Below are 25,458 nucleotides of genomic sequence, written 5' to 3' on the forward strand. Positions count from 1 at the left end.
AAGATTACGGTAGCGATTCGGTAGCCGGTAGACCTCTGGGGGTAAACCGTGAGCTAGATTGTTTACTCGCGCCATCGGGCCCAGTTCCTGGCAAAAATGTTTGCAAAAACCGAACCGAAGTTAGTGAACCGTATCGAAATCAAAACAAAAAAAAACACGTAACCCCGATGGTTGTTTATCAATAATTGACTGATAGGACGTGGTGTCCAGTCCTGTTTTGAGTCTGCGAAACCGATCTCTAGCCCGCGATTCACCTGATATGTGGTCGTACACCACCCAAGCGGTCCAGGAATGCCAGGGCGAAACGCCACCCGAACGATGTAAAGTCGTGACATGAATACTTCATAATTTGTAATGTTTGCTTAACCCCGCAAAACAGTGGATGATATAGGGGTGGGCTCGCCCTCCTATCTCCCTTTTAAGGCGGTAGGACGGACCTCTCGCACGGCGATCGACGTCGTGGTGGTTCGTTTACGACCAACGAGCAAATTATAAACCGAGACGCTATGATCATGATGTTTTATTCGTGTACGAAACTGAGCCTGATGCTGCTGCTGCTACTCCTGCTTCTGCTGCTTATGTCTGTCGAGATCACTCTCCAAATTAGCTTGCTCTCCGCTTGGACAAGATCGGTCCGAGGGGAGACCGAGGAGTGCCCTCCGGGTAGGCGACTCCATCATCATCATCCTCATCACACACACACGGAAGGGAAACGGCTAACGAAACGACCACCAAAAAGGACGCCACACGATAATGGGGCCCGTCATCGAGGAGCCACAGCGCGCGGACCTCGAGGGACCTCCAGTGTTCCGTGGTCTTCCCCGTCCTCCAGAGAAGGGCAAAGGGTGTGCGAAGGTTTGTGGGTTTTAGCGCCACGACCCACGAGCAACACGCGGTACGTGATCTCGGCAGGCGCCAGTGTAAACGGTCCGAACGTCTATATCGGCCGGCGAGGCACCGGACACTCGTGATGAACCACACTTCCCTCGATCCTCGACCTGGGCTGGATCGGACGACGTCGGTGATGATGATGCTGACGTGCCCGGGTCGCGATGATAATGATGTATTTAAATAAAACAATTTGAATTATTCCATAAGGGGGGCGAGCGTTTCGGGGGACCTGAACGACGTGTGAGAAGAGAGAAAGCCATCGAGCAGCTTCGATGAGGTACCAACGAGCCAGGAGATTGTCCGTACCATCCACGAAGCGAACGCGAAACGCTCGGGATGAGGGATGAGAAATCACTCAATCTCGATCGGTAAGGCGCCAGCCCAACAGCCACGCTTCGAGCCGTCACGAACTCGCCGGTTCGACGCCCAAGGCCCGACAGAGTACCTCCATGGGATCGTCCGTGAAGGAAAGAAGGCACAATATGTCTAAGGTCCAAGCCACCTTTAGCGCCGTTTGCCCCTCCCGTACCGGACGTAATAGGACGCTCGGCTATGGGCAATGAAACCATCAACCACTCTCGTGACTACGGGACCTCCCGTTTCGGGGGTTCCACCTGCATACGGGTTGGAAACGGCGGAGGCCAAAGATGGTAGATCTACCCTCCGCGGGGTGGGTGATCTATTGGTTGAATGAATTGGAACCTTTCGCCTCTGATGGACGTTATTAGTCGTCGAAAGGATTGCTAAGGTCAGCCACATTGATCCACACTCCGGTGGATTTCGCCCGATTGACCCCAAACTAACTAATTTAACTCGATTTATCATTCTGCATCGGCAGCCAGTCTTTATGTTATTCAGATGTCAACTCCTTAGGTCCCGGGACACCCCAATTAATTAGCTCTGCTTTATGTCATGTAAGAATTTCTTCCAAACGATATGCCTCTTATATTCTGGAACAAAAGCCATATTGTAGGCCACAACTGCGGTGGATAAAGTTCGAGGATGGGCGCAAATGATGATGTGAAAATTCATCACCTCTCCGATGCAGCAGCTCGTTAAGAAAGTAAACAACAAAAAAGACTGCCCGATTGTATAGGCAGGCCAAGAAAAGGCCAAAACAAAAAACAAAACAACCCAAGAACGCTGGAGCCAGCCAAAATCAATTTGAAGCGATCAGTGCCCGGGTACGGTTATTCCGGGACCCCCTGTTCGGCGACCCTAATCGATCCTGGTTCTGGGATTCCGTTTTCCCGGCGTCCAGTCCGTCCGTGCCCGTGAGTCCCTTACGGCCCTGATTTCGGAGGAAATGGGGCAGGGTCGTAGTGTTTTTTCTTTGCTTTGTTTCTTATTCTCGAGCTAGTCATTATCACCATCTGCCCCGAGGGTCTCAATCTTCTCGCAGACGGCGCTCAGTGTGGAGTCCACCTTCCAAGGTGAAGGGAGAAAAATGGGGGCAGGAATCGAACGGAACGTGAACCTAAAGTGTCCGAAACGTGAAGCCACCACGAAGGAACGCCAGGATGAAGCCTGAACCCCGTTACATCGTTTGCTCCTTGTTTCGTTTGGAGAGTTTTCCCGGGGAACGGAACGCCAGTCCCGGGTATAGGCGTATCATCCGGTGGGGACGATAGCGATCGCACCCATTCTTCTTCCTTGTTCCATCCCTACGTTCACCCCCCCCTCCCTCCCTCCTTGCTAAATTCTTTCCGAATTGGGCATGTGATTAACGCGCCACTACGCCCCCTTGTCAGCGACCCCGCCCAGCCCGGCAATCTTCCGGTTTGCGGTGGGGCGTCTCGCTTCACCATGATTAACTGGTCCCATGGTTTCGCTGGGCTCCACCAGACCACCGAATCATAATTCGTGATACAGGCTGCGCCATCGGAGCATCGCGTCCTGGCAGCCGGCAGCCGTCGCTCCGCCGCGCTCCGGAGGTGAGAATTGACGACGGACGATGGCGCATTGCAGCCCTCGGGCTCTGTTTGCAACTGCACCCAGGCCCACTGGACAAGCGTCCACGCCCAGGAAGAGCCGGGCCAGAGTGTGTGTGTGTGCGCGTTTCCTCGCCCATCCCGAGGAGTGATGATGAACCACCATCGATGGCCATCGTTTGCTTATTTGCTTTGCTCGATACGCTTTGCCTCTGCCCATTCGCTCGAGTCTGAATCCTGCGATTTAGTTTTTTTTAACTTGTTTTTCCCTTTCCTTGCTGCTAGAGGTTCAGCTTGTTTGGGTTATTGTTATTGGCAGTAATGCTGATATAGTTATTATAGGTTATGAATATTCATGCTCACCATGTCTGGTAGCGTTTGTTTCGCTTTTTTATTCCCTTTTTCTGCACGCTCTTCCATAATTCTTATAAACTCGATTCGCAATGTTTTGATAGTCAAACTTTTTGTGTTACTGTTGGTTTGTTCATGTTTTCCCAGTTTTTCTACTTTTTGCTTGTTTTCAACACATTTTTGTGTAACTGTTGAAAGTTTTTAATGTTTTGTATTCGAAACTCATCAACGTATCGAGTGTATTAATTCCGACTCACTTTATTAGCATTCGCGGTGCATCATAATCGGTTGATCGATGCGAACGTTCCACGACATTCGGTGGGCAGCTCTGGAACCTCCGGGGCAGCAGCAGCAGCAATTTGGCATGCCACAAGAGAGGAAAAGCACGACCCGTTGTAGAAAATAACGATCCTGATTTTATCGTGCAAACCCCATCATTAGTTGGTGTTAATTTTGTCGTCTGTTTGTTTAGTCCAACGGACTATAATTGTATAGCATAGGAGGTATCGTGTCGAATTGACCTGATTTCGTTGTCCTATGTAGGACTTTGCGACATTTTTCTCCATTATCTTGAAATTTATGGAGTAGAACCACTGAATTTCGTTTAAAAAATAAGTCCTTCCCTGAAGCTATAAGTTTCCTCGTACATTACTCGAAAAAAAAACTTCGTGATGTACCTCATTTCAATAAAATTGAGCACTGGGTCCTTTGGTATCAACTTATCATTTATGGCCTTAATTCGTTCATTCCATCCCAAACGCCTCCAGCTGCTTCTTCCAGAAGGCACAAAAAAACAGTCACAGCATCCCAAACACACGCATTCCAACCGACACACACATACACCAAGTTCTTGATAGGGCACAGAAATTAATTCATAATTTACGACGAGTCCTCCCTATTTTCCCTGCCATACATTACCGATCGTCACCACCGCGTTCGCGATCGATACGTAAGACCTGCCTGAAATTGATTGATTTACTGATTGTTTTCTGAAATCGCGGGTTTTCGCCCCGAGGCCAGACTGTTGTCTCACGCAACCGGTCATCCTAACCGTGTGATTTAATAAGACATGTGATGGGTAGCGCCATTCGCAAACGCACAACGTGGGGAGAACAACAGGGCACTACACTGTTTAACCAAATTAGGAGGAGAGATTGAAGCAACCAAGAAGAACATCCTGCGCGTCCGTCTGCGAGTCGGTCGCCTCCAGAGTCCGAGAAGTTGGGCAGGGAAGTTTGTCAAGTGGAGAAGTTTTCATCCCGCGTACGCTCAGAACCCTGACTTCTTCTGGTCCGAACGAAGGCCAGAAGATGGGAAATCCCAGTGGAAAAGCGAAGTGGAGAAAGGATGAGGAGTATAATTTGCTCACATGCAAAAGCACGCGGGGACGAAAGATTTATGGTATTGCTGTTCGTCCGGTGCACTAATTATTTGGCGTCAACCGTCTGTATCGCTTGCGGTTGTGGAATCTGTCGATCTCGGTCGATGGGGTTGGGAAGGTAAAGGAATAACGAACGTATAGCAGTATTTTGTTAAGGGCGGAATGATGCTAATAAAAACAATAAAAATTGTATGAAAACACCAGCATGATTTTATATCAGTTGAAAAATTGTGTTGCTTCTTAGAATGCACCTACAGTATTTACAGAAGCATATGCCTTTTAAATTTGGTTGTGACACATTTTAAAAAGTATAAAACTGAATTGAATTGTCACATTTCTTATTACGAATACCTTTTTCTAACTTTCCATCTAAACTCGTGATAGAAATGTCAAACTATTTCGACTCAGATCTAGTATTAAGAGTGGATTTCAAAATCAGTTTTCAACACTTCGATTTACCTCTAAGAAGCAACGAAGAGTAGCTAAGGAAGTTCGCAACCGATCGAAACCGTTGCGTTCGAAGACAAGATTGTGATTACGCTCGGCAGCGGTTCGTAATTATATTGCAATTGCGATATAAATTAAAAACGACACTCATGATTTATGGCCGGAATGTTGCGTTTCCCACAACACTTCACCACGCACGGGAGTGGTGTGGGATTAATTGAGGCGCAATCGGTGGCCGCGTTACCATTTAAATTGGATTGTCACGACCGGTGCCGGTCGGTGTTTAAATCAGTCCGATTGGGCCGGACGGGCGCATTTGCACATAGTTTTATTTATTCCCAGCGCACTTGATTATCCACCCGAGTGTCCGCTTGGTGCTCTAGTTAATTTGTACCGACACGACATGATGGATAAATTGAGCTGTAAAAACAGTGAAGCGTTATGTTTTCCTTAAAAAAAGGAGACAGTTTACCTGTTGACAAAGTTCTTGTATGTCATTGCCCAAGTTCCAATTTTTTCCAATCAATTAACGATCAAAATGCAAATGTTTCAATCAATCGCCGCAAACTTTTCGGCTTGTAGAATAATTTTGAATTTTTATCACGATCCACTGGTAACGAAGTAATGGTAAGAACCTTCACTCCGCGTCACAGACCGCAACATCAGCTGGCTCAAACACGTCGGGCTCGAAGGTCCTATGCAAGAAGATGCAGCCGTACCCCATAGACGCCACCGAAATGTAGTCAAAATGTAATAAACGAGTAGCTAAACGGCACCGCAAGAAACGGGAAACGTCGAACGAGATGGGGCGCCCCGAGCAAAACGGGAAGCAATGAAACATTGGGTGAAGAAATAAAACACAAGATAACAAGCTGACAGCAAACGCATAAAGAAGCGAGGTCTAGTCGGATGGAAAAAAAGAAACCCGAACGATATAACATGAAAGGGAGCAAAGGAGGAAACGGAAGGAAAAGAAAGAAGTAGTATAGCATGCTGACAACGTAAAGGCCAAGACGACAGGTGCAAGGATTCCTCCAAGGGGGTCGTCATCGGAAGGACTTGGAAAAACAACCACAAAAAAGCAATAAAAATATGCTACACATCCTGGGAGTCCTCATGCCCTGCCCCTTCATGCCTCCGCATGGTTTTACCACCGCTCCGATTCGGCAAGTTTTTGAATAATTTCATAAACAAATAACATAATTTGAGTTTTATAAATTATCGTTGATAGCTTTGTGTGTCCGTGAGGTTGTGTTTCATCCGTTCTTTTTCATTTCTACTCTCTTCGGGGTTTGTGAGTGTGTTTTTTTCTTTCGCCTTCATCAAACGGACTGGTTTGCTTCCGCTTCGAGGTCGCTTTCCTGTTTCGGAACGGAACCAGTTTCCAACGTCCTCGATCGCGCTTTCTGCTTCCGATCCGGAGAGCGAAATTGTGGCAAAGAAAAGATGAACCAAACCAAACCAAACCGGAGCGCGCATACGCGAAGTACGTGCAAAAAGGTTTGATTCCCAATTTATCATTCCCCCATCGGTCGAGCTCATCATCATCATAATGATCGGCGTCATTACCATCATTCGATGAGGGAGCGAAGAAAAAGAAAATGGAAACATTTGCGTACATTGAAACCTTCGCTCGCTGACCTAATTTAAAAATTATTCCCCCACTTTTTCCACTTGCCTTCGTTTGGAAGATACGGAATTAATAATTTATGTAGCTGCAATTTATCACAATTTGTTAAAAGCATCTCGATCATCCGAAAGAGGTGCGGGACCGGAAAGAAGCACACGATAAAGTGATGTTCTCGGTTTGTTTACAAGGATTAAGTTGGATTTGGAACTAAATCGATCATTGTTTCAATCTAATTTACGTTAAATATTGTTGCCAAGAAAAGTATCGTTGAGCGCTCACATCCGACCGGTCCTTTCACATTCCACCGGGGTTCGGGTCCGTGCGGCAGGTGGGTTGGCCATGGTCCGGGCGGTCGCTTTTAACGATCTCGTGACCAAACATCCCTTTTTTCCAGCTCACTTCCCGTTTTTTTTTTGTTTTTTTATTGGCGCACCATTCCCTCGGCGGCGTTATAATTTTATTTCACATTTTCGCTTTCGTTTTCCAAGTGCACTCATTATCATGTCGTGTGTCGATCGTCGCCGTTGGGGAAATTTGATCAATTATAATTAAAAAATTTTCGTCCAACCGTCTGCCACCCTTGTGCAGGGAGCCAAAGGCGCAAGGTTCTTTTCTCTTCACTATGTTTTATTTATTTCATTTTTATTTTCAATTTTCTTTGCCCCACTTCGGGATCGGGTCGCAGCGAGCGACAGTTAATTAGTTTCCGCTGTCCGCGCACGATCGCTCTTTCGTGTGCGTGTGTGTGTCGCTTCTTCCTTTCAAAACATCCCAGAACCCAGAAAACAAAAAACGAAAACCCTAAAACATAATCTTTCACGTTCGGCTCATTAATATTTATCCGAAAAACTTTAATTGTCGTCCGGGGGACGCGATCGCGTAAGGCGACGTTCTTAAACATGCAAAGCGCGTCCGCGATCGCTATCGCACGCCGGGGCCAGCGCATTTTTTGCATTTTTTGATTGCAACATGCGCCGCAAATCGAATGCATTTGCACAAATGGTCAGCCTTTCGAGCGAAGCGCACGAGCAGGTGAAAAATGTCCATCATAAGCGCATATCAGCGTATCGATCTTCAAATCCTTTCCTCGGACAAACTGCCCGAAAATTTTTCCCAATCACCAAAAGCACCTCCAAGAGCTGCTCTTTTATTCACAACCTCTTATACGCTCTTGTTCGGTTCGTAATAAATTGTGTTTGAGCAGGATAAAGTACGGCCATAATTACCAATCCGTTCCCGGGAAGCTACGGTTCGATCGATGACAGTAAAATTAATTGCTCAATTATGACGAAATTACCATCAACCTGGTTCGAAATTAACATCTCTTTAAAGCTTTGGACCTTTAAAATTTAAAAAAAAAACCTGATCTATTTGAGCCCGTCCCGGAGCAAATAGAGATAAAAATGTTCCACAATGTTGCACTTTTATTTACCTTTCCGATTCGCAACCCGATTGCAGTGTTTCACATAATTAATCACATACCTAATGAGCTATAAAGAACCAACTATAGAGGCAAATCAAACTCGCCAAGCCACATTCATCCACCGGCAAACGTCTGTTACCCATTTCAATCAATCTCCTGCTATCAATTTTCCCTCCTCGTTGCGTTTTTTTTGTTAGTCCTCCTTCCCTCTGCGTGGCATCTTCGTGTTACTTCCTTTTCCGTAGCGAGTCGACATACGGTGTATCGCTTTAATTCCGTGCTGTGTGCAGCTGGCGATGGTGGTGGCAACATCCAAACCCAACCTCAAACCAAGTTAACGGCTCAACACCTCATCAGCCGTCCGCACGCAATCGACTCGAAAGCTGATCATCTCGACGTTTGTTCTGTCAGCAGAACACCCCGTAGGAACTATGCGTGCGTTCGAGAAGAAGTAAAGGACGGAGGAGGGTTGGGAACCCCTGGGAGGGGGTTTATTTTGTAATTCCTAGCCCCTTAGCGGCAAGGAAAAAGCCGTTTGCATAGGAATTTGCAAAGAGAGTGGCCAACTTCGAACGAAAGTTAACGCTGGTCAAGGTGCATATAATCTCCCTGGCGTTTGCGCTGGCGGGCCTGATAATTTATTTATGCTCCTACTATGCCCACCAAACCCAGCGACACCGTAAACACCGGCCCGGCAATGACCACGGTGATGGGGGCTTAATAAAGTGTTGATAAATTGTAAAATTACATACGCCGGGTCTCGGGCGCGAGGTGCACGAACGTGCTGATTTGACGCGATGCTGCTTGTCGCGTGGGGAGGGTCAGAAGGTGGAAGAAAGACACGACAAGCGGAAGCGCATAAAAGAAGTGTCCAAAGAGCAAAGTGACACCGAACGGGGTAGGGAAAGGGAAAATTATAACATAAATAACCATTCGCCTTGTTGAAAAACCCCAAGCGACCGAATGGGGGGAGGAAAATAAACAACAAAAGGAAAACGGGCAGAATGGTATGTAATTGGCAAGCGTGTCAACATTGGCCGGTGACATAAAATGCAGCGCTGCGTTATGATGGCCAACATCATCGCCGTCATCGTCATCGTCGCCACGATATGGAACCGGGCGACGGGCCGTTTTGCCAGCGAAATGCCCAAAGGCAGCGATTGAATCCAAAATGAACTCAGGCCCTCGGCGTTGACGGGCGAGCTTGGCACCTGATCTGTCCCTGGAAGGGATGGCCCCGGATGGCTCGAGGGCCATGCGTCTTTGAATGGCCAGGCTCGGTCCATTTATGGCGAAACCTCCGGCCTCCGAACACATACACAGGTCCTCTCGTATGCGAGCCGTTTCTTTGCGTTTCTATTTAACTCCATCCCCGTTCCATCCTTCTTTGTACCTCCACAGAACACTTCCTCACCCCAACATCCCCCGCAAGTCCACCTTCTATTCACTGTATTGCTTCTTGGCCGCACATAAACACCCTCCCGGATGCAATTGCCAGAAATCGGCGAACCAGAGTAGGCCTTGCAAATGAACTTGTAATATCTTTTTTGAAGCCACGTCAAACTGCATCGGCTGTGCATCAGTTTTCTCTCGCTTTTTCCCCCCACCCGCGAGAGTCGTTTTCCGTTTTATTCCCCTCCTGGGAGCAATAATCATTAAGAGCCCCGGGCCCGGGAATGTGAATGCGGTACCGCTGACCGATCCACTCGTCGATATCGGTAATTACGCCGAACTGATAAACACCGACCGAAATAGTCGGTGGTAAGTTTTTCCCGAAGATGAGTTTAATCTCTTAATTGCGCCCGCTGGGAATTGCAACGCAAGATAAAGCCATCGGAATGGGAGAGATGCACAGACGGGTGCGATAAGGAGAACGCGAAGGGACCTTGGGAACAAGGATTTTTCACCAGGATTTTCTCTCATATTGTTGGAAGATTAACTGTTACGCCCTCAAACTCTTCTGTAACTTGAGTCGTAGAAAATTCAGATAGACAAGATGGGTTGATCAAAGGTCCGGAAGAATATTGTTCGTTGTAATCAAGGTAGGGAACGTCTTAAAAGCCAATCTTATCAATAGCTCTCTTTTTCAAACAAATATAAAGTAGCCAATGTGGTTCAGAAACCCTTACCAAACATTTGAAAAATAATTTGATGTTCAGATCATTAAAAAATCGATTGATACCAAGTCTACACTTTCGTCCGTCAACAAACTTTGCCATAGATTATACCAATTGTTAGCTATAAATAGTTTTATGTTTAAATAAACTATACCGAGTACTAAGTGATAAGTTTTACTCTAGAAGGCTTCTATAAATCGCGACATCTGCCATCTTCTGATGTCAGTTTAAACTTGCTCTAATTTGGAACTTTAACTAATAAATTAATTGTACAACTTAAAGTACAACTGAAAATAAAACGTTTAAAACATACAACGGAATTGGCTAAATGTTGCAAGTTTCTCCAATGTTGCAAATATCATCCAAGAGGTCGAATTGCAAATAAGTAACTGAAATTGATAGCATTGCTTTTCAATTTATAAACTCAAACTCCAAAAATAAGAATCCAATAGCCTTATTATTACCTATTTTGAAAAAAACAATTTTTTAAACATTTGAAAAGACATTTACTAAGCAATAACAATAGAGTAGTTTTAGGTGAAGGGACAGGGAAAAATGAAACAGCTTACGTAAAAGAAAACTGAATACAAATTCCACAAGTCTGAGGGTTCAAGATGATTGTATCAAATTAAAAATTTGCGATATTTCTACTACTAGTGACTCAAAGGAAGTCAATACTGAGTCATCATCATTTTCTGCTTAAAAACGAAACCCAAAATTCCAAATCAAAGACTTTACGCTCACGAATATTTCTCAAGATAGAACAAATAAAATGAGCGCAAAAAGAATGTTGTCTTTTTCCGCAAAACTTCGACGGGGAGTGAAAAATTGGAACCTCACAGAAAGCATACCCAACCGTGGAGCTGCCAGTGGGGTATCCCAACGAGCGCTCCAAGGTGATAACTAGCGAAAACGAGACCCCGAAGCAGCAGCTCCCTATCGGAGGCACGCCGGGAAAAGAGAGGCCAAATTGGGTCCAGGAGTAATAACAGCGCTGGTGGCGCTGCTTGGTGGAAGATATATTTTTGAAATATAAACAAAACACCATGAAACGTGTAATTATGATCTCAACAGTCAGGCACCCAATATTAATAACGATAATGAAGGGTTTTGCGTTCGCTCGTTTGCTCTTCGTTTCTCGTTCCTTGGCCGTATTCGTTCTCCTGGTTTTTTGTTTCTGTTTTGTTTCCTCGTTCCTTAAATCATTCGAGGCGCCCTCCCGAGCTGTTTCCCGTGGGTCACCCTAACCACCGTTTTTTTTTTCTCTCTCTTTCTTTACCTTTCCCTGCCACCCCTTTTGTGGGATCTGTCAAGGATCGCATCCCACCGCCGGGAAGATCGAACCGTCGTGTAGCCTTCATGATCGGTGTTAGGTTGACCAGAAAGTGCCTCCGGCTACAAACCCCATAACCATCTGTGTTTTTTTTTGTTTTCAGTTCTTACTACCTCTAAATCATCACAAATCGATGAGCATACACTGCGTTGGTTCATTCTTTTTTTCCTTTTTTTTTGCTTCCGAAAGACTTTTGTTACACAAACGCGAAACCCACCGATTCTAGCATACCTCTAGTTCGGGGCTCGTTTTTGGGGCTCGATGATCGTTTCAATGAAATATTTTGTGGGTTGTTTTTTTTTTGAGTATGTATTTTCCACCCCTTTTTCTTCGAATGATCTTTCTTCCCTCTGCTTGACAGGCCTAACATGCCAATTTGGTGGTGCTAATAAGATGGAATGAGATTGTGCCAATAAATTTTGTTTGCTCTGTTTGTGCTGTTCGAGGTTTTTTTCCGCAACCGAATGCGAACGATTGAGTTTTGTTGGTTTTATTTTCGTGTTTATTTTACAAACTTTTCTCCTGCTTAGTCACCTTTGTGGGTGCTTAGAGGATTTTGTTTCAACAAGCATTACTTTGACATTTTTTCGATCGTCTATAAAACTGTTCTATTAGCTGGTAGAATAAGATATAAAAAGAATAAAAATATTTTTTCAATTTTAATGATGATTTCTAATTCTTTGAATCAGTACCTTCATTGCTTTAAATTGAACATAATCAAACATAATCAAACCAATCTGCTTCGAGCAGTTCACTTTTGTATGCGTTTGGTAAACGGCTTGGATGAAAATCCCAAAGAAGCTAGCGCAAACTCTTGGTTAAGCAATAATAACCCCATTGGGTGGCATGATAGATATTATCATCTCAAAAGAAAACATGACAGACGAAAAAAAAACAGCAACTTTCTCACGACATCTCGACTCTTGGACCATTTTAGAAGTGAACGAACCACACACACATACTCAGCACAGAGTGGCGTCTCCGAGCGTAAAATAATCTGTTACAATTTATCAAGACCTTGGAAGAACAAAGAACAAAACATTGCGGAGTTGTTGCAAAAAGTGGCGTCGGTCGGGAATTTGTAAACTAAAAAAAAACACAAAACAACAGCAATAAACTGGCAACGAACGTGTTCGGAAAACACCTTCCTGACAGTGCATGATGTGTGCGAAGAAATTACTACCGTAAAGTAAGATGTAAACCTTCACCGGCAAGAACGCGTAAGGTTAGGTTGAAAAGGGAAAAGTCTATTTTAATTATTGTGAGAGTAGTTGTTTTTATGAGCACATTTTAACTTGTTGAAAGTTTTTTTTTGTGACAGCTGTTTGTTTGCAGCTCTGGAACGGGAAGTTGTTGTGTCCGGTGGTTGGTTGCGGTTCTGGACAGCCAGAAGGGAACTGTATGTTGAACAACAATGTAACCGCATCATCTGACGCCTTCCCGTCAGAAGGGATGTGTAATTATCTCGTACTTACACACACATACACCGGTACAATCGATGACCTCCGTGAATGAGGTATCGAAAGGTAGACTCCGCTGGCGGAAGGCGTCTGATCGAACGCGCAATAGAGTGGCACAGTGCCGATCAAAAAAAAAAAAAACGGAACAACAACCCGAAGACCTCAGACCGTGAAAAACACAAAAGCACACGCAGAGACTCTCACTCTCTCTCTCTTCTTCTTTTCCTCCTTATCCTACGATCCAGCGATCCTGTGTTCCCCTCATCCGGCCGAGGACGAAGAAGGAAAAATTTTAAAAATCCAAATGCTAAAATACAACACTCCACCACTTCGTAGAGGGGGAACATCGGCATGAAAGGAAGCTAATATGAAAAATGATATGCTTATTAGTGGGACCCTTTTGCCGCCAAGTTAAGTGAACTGCAGATCCTGCACGAATCCGAACGGCGGCGTTTTCCTTTTGCTTTTCTCCACCACTGCACGAACCTTTCCATCGGGGTACCCGGGCGTAGACTGTAGAGACTCCTGGCGTCCTCTCGCTGGGAGTCCTTGCAGGGGCCAGAGGGAACACACACAAACCACAAGCCTTGTGCCACAGCAACAAAAAAAACCCACTGGCAGAAAATCCGACACAGACTCAAACGACAAGCCGCTACGAGAGTTGTCAATCTTGCCCTCCGCGAGACATCGGATGTCCTTAGATCTTGGTCTCGTCGTTTGAGTTCCCTTTTGTTGTTGCTGCTCCTCTGGTGAAAGATTTTGCAAGCCATGCGAAAGACGTCGTGCGTTTTTTTGTTTTTTTGGGGTATGTTTGTACGGGTTTACTGGAGCAATGCCGACGACGTGCAATGATTCTCGTATGGAAAATATTAAACTCCAATTGTATTGAACTCGTCCTCCCGGCAAATGAACTGGCAGGTGAAGCTAGTCGGCCAGGTTCTGTACTATGTAGGCTTAAATCGTACAAACGCGATTCCCCTTGCCATGTGCCCTTTTTACTCGACCAGCTGCTTAATTTTTCCCGCCGGCCGGTACGGGATAGTGAGGCAAGATGCCTCGTGTGAAGTAAAATGTACCGGCACTTTGTAACTGAATTAACACATTTTAACCAAGCGAAGTAATAAAATATATCGATTGGCGTGTTTAATACATCCAATGTTATTTTTTTATTTGTTGAAAGTTGAAACCAGATTTAAATAGATTTCTTTACATAGTCTATGAGGTGTTAAAATTATAAACGCTTTAAAAATATCAGATCGCAATAAACAACTTCAATAAAATAATTATTTGAAGTTCTGCCCACTACTAGGGCCATTTTCCCCCTCAATCTTAAATTATGGGCGTTGGAGCCTGCTCTTAAAATCTGCTTTTTAATATTAAACTGACAGTTTTAGTGTCGTTTTATTATTTTTTCTAGCATAAAAATGGATGGGGGATTATTTTTCTTGAAGAGACTGCGAGAAACAAAAGTTTTCCGCACAAAAGGAGCATATTGCCTCACATTACCTTACATGCGATGGTCACCAATAATGGCTGCGTACAATGCCATTACTGGCTGCGTACTGTACGATTGTTCGTTCGAATGGAGATGCCTTCAGGTTTACTTCGTACAGTTGTTTATTGTTTTTCCTTTGGTGTCTATAATTCTTAATAGTTTCTTCCGATGGAACATACACACCATCCGTAAAAGCAGCGTCATCTGTAGCGAGAAAATCTAGCTTGATCACCAAACTCACGGAGACATAAGTCCAGCAAGTTCAGGAAGTGGTTCCACCATTTGCATTATCACCACTCCGGAGTGGCGGTCCTTCTTTGGGCGCGCTTCCCTTACACGATTCAAGCCATTTCCGGCTCTAGGCGCAACTTCCGAAGCGTATTCCTAGCCATGCTAGGCCTGCAAGTATTTATGTACGTAGGTGGTTCCACACTCGTCCAAGTTTCGCCGAACCTATGCCCGCTCGCACCGTCTTCCCCCACGGCACTGGGGGGTGGTTCTTCATGTTTTCGCCTTTTAACTTGCCGCCACGACGTAACCGGGTACGGGCAGAAAACGAAAGTACCCCCCGCCGGTGCGGTTCACCGTTTACCCTTTTCTGTTCTTTGCTTTAAACGAACAGTAGGGTTTCGTTGTCCCCGGTTCTCGTTAAATTTTATGTGGGCAAATTTTCATATAATATGTGCTGACTACTCTAGCACTATGTTAAATTAGCTAGTTAACCTATTTAAAAAAGGTTTTAGGAGATTTTCTATTCGTGATGAACTATTCCCAACTCATAGTTGATGCTGTTCTAATGATTCTTTCGAAAATCAAATGGAAATAGTACGAAAAGCAGCAAACACTCACTGCTCGACGCCGTGCACAAAAGAAATGGAAAACGCAAGCCTCTTTTCCTGCCGAGCGACGAGTTTTCGGGCAAAAGGGTGCGTCATACGACACTTGCATGCGGGCTCGGTGGTCCGGGCTAAACCCCGGGTAACCAGAGCGTGCGTGAAGGTGTCTGTGTCGGTTGTAATCTCTCTGTTCTTGTTCTTTTTTTTTTTTTTGTTTGGTTTTGTGTTCTGTCCATGCTCAACCGCTGCATTTCCTTCCCGTCCCGTGGCCACACCACGCTGGGTGGTGGAGGGTTGGAAATTCTAGAGCCTCAACGGTGCTACTGCACGCCGCGAGTCCGCTCGTCCCCATCCCTCCGTCCGCTCGAGGGGGCCCCCCTTTGCATGCGAAGTGCAATTACGCGACGCAAATCCACGCAAGTGCCTGTAACGATTTCGGTTTTTCACACCCCGGGCCTGCTGCACGCCCGGTTTTGTGTGTGAATGTCACATTTCCGACTCGAACAGTGCAGTTTTATTGTTAGCTACTAGGAGTCACCTGCATTTGATGAACAAAAACGCGGGATTGTTTCTAAAAGTCATTAAATATAAAAAAAAAAAGTGTAAAAGAAATGTACGTGAATTTACAATTTAATATCGAGTGCGGCATGAATGTTGTGAATAAGGGAATTTTAACTTATTGTCAATCATATTTTATATTCACTTTCACTCATACTAAACTTTGTCACTTGATACCCTTGGTCCGAAAGATTAATTAGTAAGTCAGTTTTACAAATTCTCTATCTATTTTGTATATATTTCACGTGAATTCTCTGTTTTATCTTTCAAGTTAAACATGTTCCCTAATCTGAGTAATTTGTTCTGTTCTGTTTGTTCTAAGTTTTAAGCTTTTTCATGTTATTCTCTTTTTTTATTTGTAAAAATTTATTTATGGTTTATATACTTTTATTTTTTGTTTTTTTTCTTTTGGATTCAGTAACATCTGTTTTGTAAGCAAAACTACACCTGCGAGTTTTATGTGTGCATTTTTCGTGACAACATGCTGTTAACAAAAATATCCCCCGCACAGTTCGACCCAAAAGCGGCCCCGAGCGGCGAAAGGGAAAAAGGCACTTGTTGTACGCGCTGCTGTGGCGCACTTTGCCTATCGGAAAAGCATCTTCCACGGTTCCGGTGAAACAATTGGAGCTGAGGATGGATAAAAAAAAATGCACAACATAACAAAACCTGCACACTTGGCTGTGTGTTGGTGCAATGTTCAACTCGTCAAGTAGCAATGCGATGCACGCAAGCAAACACACAAAGGTATTTGGCGTTCGACAACTGAAGCAAGACTGCACCGTAAGCACAATACGATGTGCATGTGCCGACCAATTTTCCTACCAAAACAGTGGGCTGGGTGGGGGTGGGTGTGGCGAGAAACATACAAGAATGTGCCCAAATAGAGTGCTAATCATTATGCGAGGGTGTTAAAAACTGTTTTATGGTCAGGCAAATTTTCACACTCCACTTCTGCGCCTTCCCCGCCTGGCGCCGTTTTTAATTAACAAGGGGTGACAGCTAAAAGAAAGTAAAGCAGCACGTGGGGGGGGGGGGGATGGCGTGGCGTGGCGACGTGTGCCAAGCCTAAGTGCACCTTGTTTTTGCCGCCTTGTACCTTGGTTGTGTGGAAGTATGAAGGCGGCCTTGTGCGAATTTCATTCATTGGGCATCGTTTTTCTCACTCTTCCCAAGTTAAGGGTGGCAGGGAAAAATCAAGGAAGCTTTTCATTGACGGTGACGGTAAAATTTACTTCGTCGGTGATACGAAAGAGCAACATTTTTTTGACGGTTGTCTTTTGACCCGATTCCGCTTACGATTTTTATTTACAACGGAACGTTGGTACAAATCTACCACCACCCGCACCCCATCGACAAAGAAAAGTTGCACATAAAATAGTAATTTTTTTTCCAACGTTGGATGTGTTGGTATGAATGTGCATCCTTTCGCAAAGGACACGTGCTCAAACGTGGGAGGAAGAAACACATAAGCCTACCTCGTCTCTACCCCACCTTCTTCTCCAAAAACATCCCCCCGTGCGAGGAGCCTTCGGTGCATCCGTGCATTGGTGGAAAAGTGCATGGAAAACTGCACACTGCACAAGGATATTTCGAGTTGCTCCACTCGATATTTTCTTTTTTCCTCCCGATTTGTGTTGTGTGCAGTTTTTCTCTTCGTTTTCACGTTCTTGCATGCATGGTAACTGACTCTACCACACACATACACACATACAAAAAAATAACACACACTCACAGGGGAAGGATATTCGCGATCTAGCGAACACCAGGTCGGGGATAAACGAGGACAAATTTGAGCGTTGTTTTCCGTGCGGAAAGGAACACACACACAAACGAAGGGCATGATGCACGGTGCGGAGGTGCGGTAGGAAGTTGTGACAATGGGAAAAATCACGCTGATAGCTCGGAACCGCGGAAAAACGCATCCCTTTCCACACCAACATCATTCGAGCGATGATTTAAAAGTTGCTTTCATTTTTGTTTTTATTGTAAAAAATTAAATCGGTCAATTTTTATTTATTTCGAACGGGATCAATACACCCACAAATGGTGGAAAATTCTCCCACCGAGGGGTCCCGGGGACGAATCGATAACACTTTCGCTACGGTGTGCACTTTTCCGTGTTCGCATCCCATAAGCGGTCGCTCCATTAACCGGTTGCAAAAAGCGGCCGTTATGCATTTTCCAACGTACGATGGTGTAGGTAGGCGCCACACCACACACACGTCACCACACCAAACACACGCAAGCCAGGGGCAATGGTTCGTGCTAAGTGGATACGCGAAGGCCTCGTGCTCGTGGAAAACGGCAAACTGCTCCTTGCTCCTGATCGATAGGATCAACAAATTATTTTATGAATTTATAATCAATTTTCACCCACCATTTGCATGCCCGAAAGCGCACCAGTCACCCACTCAAACACACACACACAGCTCCCAATGCTAATGCACAATTTAGTTCGCTTCGCTACCGGAAGCAAGCAACGGCAAATTCCGTCACCAAACGGTGCACACAACACCAACACCATTCCCGGGCGCGCTTTGAAATTGGCATTCCTACCCAGCGGGAGTTTGGCCTCAACACCCCCTCCCACTCCTCCCTCCCGCTTCAGCCGGTTCGACAACCGACATGCGGCTGAAGCTGCTGATTTTCCCGCCCGATTAGCTCCGTGTGCGTTCGCGCGGCACCCGCTTTCCATCGCCCTTTCCGCAGAGGAAACACTTCAAAGTGCACCACATACACGCCACGGGTGTGCAGTATGAAAATGAGCTTATCACCCCTCCCACCCCGCCGTCCAAGTCTTCGAAATCCATTAAGGATTCCCACCGTTCGTTCGGGAATAAAAAGGACACGCGAAAGGGAGGACTCCCACCCGAAGACGATGGATGCCGAAATCAAAGCAAAGCGAAATTGAACAACTAAGCAGAATCGGTAAGCCCCCGGCAAACACGTCAAGGACAACATCAGTCGCGCTTGCACCTCGATCGACGTTTCCTTCGGGTGGGAAGGTGAAGAAAGAAAGTTAATTTTCCACGTTGTCGACGACGAAACGAATAAACCCATCAAGCATCATCCTTTTAGGAGACATTAAAGCAGCTTCCTGCTTGAGTGTAAAAACACTGCTGATTTTGTCCTTATGTAAAATGTTTGGATATTGTTGTTTCACCATAAAATTTAATTAGATGCAATGTTTTAATTTGTACATCAAGTTATATTTTTCCGCTTATGAAAGCTTAATTTTGACATTTTTTTTTCTTGTCCCTCGAACAGCATTCTTAGGGCAAGAAAGTTACGCTTTTGTTCCCTAATTGTGCAACGATATAAGGAAGAATCCTTCTTTCAACGTGTCGCTAAACCATTACATCACCTTCTTCGTGTTCCCTTTCCACCCTGTTGTTTCTTTCTCTATCAGAATACGATGCACTCAGCGAAAGAACACTCGTAAACACACACACACACGCAAAAACTATGTCAATGTGAGCCATTCTCATCCTTTCGAGCACCATTTTTTCGAGCACTGGGAAAGGCCGGCCCCGACCGTGAACGTGACAATTTTATCCCCCGCGACCAAACCAAGCACAAGACATCCAGATCCGGATCCGGCAGCAGCCCTCTTAACGCTCCGCGGAGACAAATGGGCACTTTGTCTACACCTTTGCCGGCCGTGAAGAGTCGCACCCGGGTGGGAGGTGATCACACACACACGCGCCAGTGAGAAGTGGAAGAAGAAGGCCTCCTCCAAAGTCCACGGAATGTACTTCAGCTTGTGGAATATTTAATGAAACGTGTTCATTCCTCTCGCTTTCGGTCACATTCCAGCTCGGCGTGATTGAAAAAAACCGCTGGTCCGTGTTTCGGTGAATTCCGTGAGTGAGTTAACCCTTCGGTGGAAGGCTGTTGGTGAGAATGTATAGAATAGTTCCTATGTGACACGAACTGTGGAGGACCACTTCCTCATATTCTTTACTATGTTTTATTCAATCAACAACTAAGGCATATTTTTCCATTCACCATAGTTTACATTCAAGGGTTAGCACGATATAATGCAATATTCATAATTCATCTGCCCATCGGACGCGTCCGACGGTTGCCTCACAAGTCTTTGTTTTTCCTTCCTCGGCGTTTTAACTTTTTAATATATTTCTAATAACGCTTCTAATGGCTCATTGTCCACCGACGACGACGCCTTCAAGTGGCTCCAGTTGCGACTTTATGACGTCCGGGCCATGGTTTGCACAGTGGCACGCCCAGCCAAAAACTCAACCTCAACCGATTTTTTTCTTTTCCCCAGCATTTTGTGGTACAACATTGACGTGCGAGGAATGAATCCTCGTGGAAGACGCGTCTTTAACGCAAGGTGTGCTAAAATGGTTATTTAGTTCGCATTACAGCGAATTAGCGGGGACACATTTTATGGCCTGTCGGTTCGGTGGAATTTTTCCCTTCGGCTCGATACTCGAACATGATTTTTGTTGTGGTTTTGTTTATTTTGAATAGCAATAATCCTAATTTGCATTTAAATTTTGAAAGTGAAGAATGATCCTTGATGGTTGGTGAACCAATGCTAATTTCATGCTATAGAAAAAGGTATACATCAAATGTAATTTTACCTAATTCACTTAAAGCGAACTGATTTTAGGTAAAAACAATATTTTCAGTGTTTTATTTTTCAAATCAAATGTTTAAAAAAGAAAATGCTTTGAGTAGAACAACTTTTGAATCAATCTAGATTGGGGAAAAAGGGAAAGGAGATTGAGGAAAATGAATCTTCATAATTCAGCGGATTGCAAATCTTTACATGCTTTGAAATGGAAAGGATTTACATCAGTTTTCTATTAGATTCTTCTAGTCTGTTAGATTTTTATAACTTTAATATATTTTCGTTGACATCCAAGCAACAATCGTTGATCATCATTCATTTAATCAATCAGTTAACTTGTTCTTTTAAAACCCTCTATCGTCAAATGCTATTCTCTCCTTTTAAGAGTGTCTTCTAACGACCAACCGTCATCCAACTAGTTTTGCGACTGTTGCTGAAGTAAATTAGACTTCGTTTTACTCAGCCAACACAAAGCAATAAGCAATTACACCATTTGAAGCATCGCTCACTGACTTGTTGACCCGGAGGCCCGAAAAACCCGCTGGCGAGGTGCCAACGAACAAAGTGTTCCACTTGCTGACGCGCCAACGGCCGATGTAGCCGGACGGGAACGGCGGGGTTCGAAAAGTGGCGAAAAATGTGCGCCCCGGTGAATAATTCCTCAGAGGCACGCCACGGCCATGGACGCGTGTGTCTTTTCCGTGCCCTCCTAGCGGGTGTTTCCTCGTGCGACGCGAGACAGGCGGGGCGGGCGGTACTAACCGAAAGCATAAATTGGTTGTAATTATATTTGGATGGATGTTTGGTTTGTTTTGGGCCCTCCGTAGGCCGTTCGAAGGAAAAGACGGGAACGGCAAACCAGTGCGAAAGTAAGTTGTTGAACAAAATTAGGAAAACATTTATTTCGATGGCGCTTTTATTGCACTTGAAGTTTGTTACCTCAACCGTTGTTGGACAAAACAAACGGACACAATAAATGAATACCATTTACAACATAACGTTGTATTATTACCAATTTGAGATTCACAGTACCAATTTTTAATAGCGTTTTCTTAAACTTGCGTCTAACTGTGGCCAATCAGGGAAAAAGAGAACCAACTCTGTTTTAAATGTACAAAACATTTGCTTATTTCGAAAACCACAGTATAAAAAACAGGAAAACAAAATTCAACCCGACGCAAAGCTTAAACCAAGCGTCATTTTAATCCATAAAGCCAATAAAAGACGGATCAATTTACGAATCCGAATACGCGCGTCGTTTGTGCAAAAGCAAATCTACTTATCGCCTGGCGAAAGGAGTTAATAATTTCCTCTCCCCGATTGTGTTTATCGCGCAGCTTATCGCGTCCGATCGTGAGATAATAAACTGTAAATCCTCATCGGAGAATGGCGAAAGATGGATTTATAGTATCGAACATTTTTGAAGCTTTCCGAGCCGTAATACACGAGGAGAACGTACTGAACGATAATCCACGCTATCATCAACGCCCCCGAATTGATTGATAAAAATAAAACCGCTGCTGAAAGGTTGACAAGTGGATCATTTTCCCTTCTGGTAGTGAGAAAGAAGTGGAAATCATACTAAAGGATTTTTTTTTGTTTGTGTCCATCCATAAATGAAATTACGAACCGAAAGCAGCCTCACTTCAGCGCTCGGATTTTCCATCGGTTTTGTTTTTCCGTCCCACTTTTCGCCATTTTTGTTTTCATTTTAAGTCCCAAAACGAGGCAAGGCGAAAAACATTCGTCTGCCGGGCCTCAAGCGGCTGACACAACACGCATGTCAGGTGTGCAATAAAAACGATTGCTTTATGTTTCGAAAAGGAAAAATGTTTTCGCTTCACGCTGATTGCCGCTCGGCTCGTGTAGATAAATCTGTCCGTGTGCATGCTGGTGTTTGTTATTTCAACTTTTGCAGCACGATAGAGGCGACGGATGGCGATAGGGTGGTGGAGCGCGACCAATACAGCGTTGGGGCTCTCCAAAATCAACCTCGCACCTCGGATGAGAAACAATAATGTTTACACTCATACGCGTTCGCCATTTATTATTGATTGCAATTGATAGGATGAACGCCGATGGGCGAAGGGGGTGGGTGTTCGTGTGTGTGCAGGAGTGTGAAAATAATTAAATTTTATACCGTACCAAATCGTGTTCGAAAGGATGAAAAACGCACCTACACATCGATGCACCGAATAAGCGCCGAAGCCGGAAGAAATCGGAAAAATGAGCGATGCCGAACCAGAAACACTTTTCAAAAGCCCCCAAAAACAACACAAAGCGTTTAAAAATATATACCAGCGCCATTTTTCACACGAGCATATACAAAAAAAAAAATTGACGGATGCAAAAAATCGAATCGATGTAGCAAAATTGAAAACTCGACGCGAAGCAAATTGACCAATGCGCCATTGTGGAGCAGATGGATGATGGCCGTTCAATTGAATCGCTGTACTCAGTGCACCTGGTTGCACAATCATTGCACAAACGCTTGGCCACGAATTTTCGACCCTTGACCACTCACAATAAATATTAAAACGATCGTGGTTCCGCTCATTCGACACTGGATGCTGATGGTTCTAGGTTAATCCGCTTTATTAGTCACAAAAAAAACGCTATAATTGACGAACGAATAAGAAACTTGTACTTTTCGATTGAAGTATTATTTATCGTGAATGAATATTTTATTTGCCAAATGCAAACATTTCTAAATTCACTATTTACTTGTATTACTTTTTAGTCGAAATTTCGTCTAAAACTCGTTTTGTCCAAAAAGAGTAGACTCAATGTTTTGTTGTAAGCAGGAAATTATAAATTGCTCTAAAACATATATCAACCCTGACAAAATACGAAATCAAATAAAAACAGCAAAAACAGTTTAAAATCCCCCTTTAAAAAGATTGAGACAGATTTTTAAGTTCATCCCAATATAGAACAATGTACTATGACATCCAACGAGCATCAGTTGTATTAACCTCTAAAACAACAGAGAAGACTACCAAAATCGCACCTAGCAAGTAAATCTAACTTTTGAATTTTCTTTTTGCTTTTGCAAACATTAAACAACAATCTCACCTTGCTGCACTTCAAAGCAAAAGTTCGTACCTTTAGGCGGTACTATGGACGACTCCACTCGTGTCTGCGTGTTAATGGGCTAATGGATGTTCCGTTTACCACTTGCAATGGAAGGCAAAAGGAGAACAAAAGTTTGGCCAAACTTTCTGCTAGTTTGTTTGCGCAATTGCTTGTTTGCATCGCTCTATTCTTAGGTACGGATTTATTAAAAGCTCTAGTGGTTTCCCCATCATTCAACAGTTTATTGAATAATCGTTTAGACAGGACTTTTTGCGTTCATTTCACTTCAACAACTGCTTTCTTTGTGTCGATTTGCGTTGTTTACACTTTAGAAGTGGTTTTGTTTTGATGTTTATTTTTCATATTATGAGTTTCGAGATCTCTTCCTCATGTTTCGTAACTTCCTCAACAAAATGCGATGAATCAATACGGTTATAAGCACGATTTGTATAGCACTGTAAGCTTCTTTCTTCTCGCACACAGCGACTGCATCGATCGATAGGCTGATAAGGCATTATTTTGTTATTCACCAAACACTCTCCGGTGCAAGTTTGAAGCCTATGCTTGGACGTTCGATAGTCACAATAAAACAGCTTCACAATCTTCAAACCTCCCGAGCTACACTCAAAGTCGAAGGATTGTGACTGTTTATATTTCACTGGGCGTTGTTTGCTGCTGGTTATTTCTTTGTTTCTTGTGGCAACAATGCGCATTGGCTACGAGCAAGAAAAGGCTCCTCTGGCGTTGAGAAGAGTGAATAGTGACTGAACCGTAGCACGATTTTTAAAGATTGTTTAAAAAGGAAAACTACACAAACCACCAACAAAACAATGAAACCTTTCAAACGCCGTTGGCATTAAAGTGTTAGAATGGTCGCCTTTCGTCGTCGCGTTCACATCCCTCAGACGTAAGCTAAAGACGGCCGAACGAAAAGCCTGACACTGACATGGCGCTTGTGTTTACTACAATTAGCGAATTAGTAGCGCGCACCAAATCATCCACCATTTGCACTTTCGACCGTTTGCCTGAACTTCGGCGCTCAGCGAGATGGAGAAGGAGGAAAAGCCAATGTGACTGATCCGTGTGCAGATTTGGACAGGACTATAATTTTCCGTCCGACCACCAACACAAAACACCGAGCTCTGTTAAGCTAAACGCTCTTAAGAGAAATGGCAGGCATTGTAATTCGAATTGAAATAAGAACGATTTTAATGCTTCCGTTTAATGTCCTTGTCCGTACGACTCTTGGTTTCATGTTGCATGGGTTCGATTAAATATTTGGCAGAAAATACATCTTTAACTCTCCAATTTAAAAAACGTTACATCTTTTTCTAGGAACACATCGCCTCCTACTGTACACTGTTGGGCTTTTTTTTGCTTAAAAAAGCCATTTATATTTCACTTTATGAAACAGATGCCCAGAACTGGAACACTGTCTGTTTAGAAATTGTTTTAATGTGTAGACAACTTCCAGCAAAGAGTTTAAAAACGCACGCATTGTGAAACAAAGGTTTAGTGACTGTTCTAATCATGCTAAATGATGGAAACTCTTTTGTTTTATTTCCATTTTCTTACTCAGCTTGTAGAAGACCATTTTCAAAAATGGTTAAACTGCACAACAAAAATTGCAAAATTTCCAATAGTTGTATATTAAAAATGAAGGTAATATTTTTTTCACAACTAAAATAAATAAAAAACTTATTATAATTCTATTTCCTCACCAAAATAACATTTCAAGTGAAGAATGTAACATTTTTGTTCATTCTTCGACCGTTTTCTTCAACGCGCCCCAAACGACGAACCCTCGCTTCCCTAGCGAAGGAACGGAGCGAAATTCAAAAAAGCCGTCGGCAAAATGGACGTTCACTTTGGCACGTTTTTAAGAGAGCTCAACTTCCGTGGCGCGGACATCCGTCGGTTAAGGATACTC

General features: G+C 44.1%; 1 protein-coding gene across 1 annotated transcript in view; it reads right to left on the reverse strand.

Annotated features, from left to right (window-relative positions):
• Positions 1 to 25,458, reverse strand: part of LOC131268725 (optomotor-blind protein) — a 125,312-nt gene that overhangs the window by 99,208 nt on the left and 646 nt on the right. The window lies entirely within an intron of this gene.

This window comes from Anopheles coustani, chromosome 3 (assembly GCF_943734705.1).
Source record: "Anopheles coustani chromosome 3, idAnoCousDA_361_x.2, whole genome shotgun sequence".
Taxonomy (NCBI): domain Eukaryota; kingdom Metazoa; phylum Arthropoda; class Insecta; order Diptera; family Culicidae; genus Anopheles; species Anopheles coustani.